The sequence below is a fragment of the Lissotriton vulgaris genome, unplaced genomic scaffold (assembly GCF_964263255.1).
Source record: "Lissotriton vulgaris unplaced genomic scaffold, aLisVul1.2 SCAFFOLD_2833, whole genome shotgun sequence".
Classification (NCBI taxonomy): Eukaryota; Metazoa; Chordata; class Amphibia; order Caudata; family Salamandridae; genus Lissotriton; species Lissotriton vulgaris.
Genome location: NW_028249821.1, coordinates 239583 through 241245, shown reverse-complemented (window position 1 = coordinate 241245; position 1663 = coordinate 239583).

Genomic DNA, 1663 nt, shown 5'->3' with positions numbered 1-1663 from the left:
ACCTATTCGTCGAGGACATCATCCTTAACCATCTAAAGCCCAAGGGGCTGGGCAACTCCTTCACCTTTGAACGAGACTACAGAGTGTCGGGAGGGGGGACCCAAGCCGGGCCCCTCCCTCACCCAATGATTGCGAGGGTGTTAAACTTTAGGGACAGAGACACTATCCTGCAGGCTTCCAGATCGGGAGGTCACCTTCGATATGAAAACGCCACTCTTTTCTTTTTCCCAGATTTTTCCCAAACTGTTCAGAAACAGAGCCAAAGTTTCCTTGGAGTAAAGAAGAAGCTCAGAGATGCAGGACTGAAATACGCAATGATGTTCCCGTCCCGGTTGAGACTAGAGGCTGAAGGGAGGGTCTAGTTTTTTGACAACCCAGAGTTGGCTTCAGACTGGTTGGAAAGTCGTCCCCCGAGCGGGCCAGAGAGGCAAGACCGTGATGGAGGTGGCGGACCACAGGAGGAATGACGGCGACCGCATGCAATTCGGGACTTTTGAAAATGTCAGGTGGTGGTCCCAACCCACATGTACTTTGTAGATTTTTGTCCCAGGACTAGGTGATGTCACGGACACAGAGTGGGGTCGTTTTTCAAAGGGGTGGGGGAAGATGGGGTCCTGACTTCCTCATCTTTTCTACCTTTAGTTAGTCAGTAGTTTAGTTTATGGGGCAACAGGCACAATGCCAGTTGGTGGTGGGCGAAAGCCATAAGCAGGGGTGCAGAGAGGGGGCTGGTGGTTGGGAGTCCTTGTGATTTATAAGTCCAAGGGATTGTTTGTGTTTTGTTTGGTTTTGTTAGCATCAGGTGACAAGGATGTGAATGTACTCTTTCCATACCAACACAATGTCGAAACTTAGACAGGGATCGGGGATAAGTGTGCTTAGCTGGAATGTAAATGGCCTGGAGGACAAGATTAAGAGAGGGATGGTTAGCCAGTTTATTCGAAGGCACTCCCCGGTGTTGTGCGGCTACAAGAGACACATCTTATAGGGAATCATTGCATGGCCTTGCATAAAGGAGGCTATAAGTTGGTGGCACATGCAGCGTTCACTTCAGGGTCAAGGGGGGTTGGTTATCTTGGTGAAAAATTCCTTTCCCCGAAATGTTCAAGCTACTTGGGTTGACCAGCGTGGCAGGTATTTTGGAATATCAGGGCAGTGGGAGGGGAGGACGGTCACCTTCATTTCCATTTATAAACATTTTAACCTTACCGTGTCTCTATTTCACTCCTGTTGTGGACTGGTATGAACGTATAACAAAAGAGTGTTCTCACTTCCCACCATTCCTGAGATGGTTCTAAGTCGCATGTTCTAGGTTTTCTAATGATTGGTTTCTTTACTATAGGACGAAAAGCTAATTTGACACTGATTTGTAGTCTGGTAGTGTGTTTTGGGTACTAAGGTGAGTTTTAGCACACCCTAATACACTGAGGTCCTAGGTCTCTGTGCACAGTTCTGTGTTTGCGCAGAATCCCTGTTACACTTTCGTACAATCAGCGAGTGGCCAACATTGTGGTCATTAATAAGGCGGGAAAACCCAAGACTAGTTGTTCGTCTTACAGACCCATCTCTTTACTGAATGCTGAGCCTAAGGTTTTGATGAAGCTATTGGCAACAAGGCTGGTCAAAGTTATCACCTCCCTCATACATGCGGATCAGTCCAGTT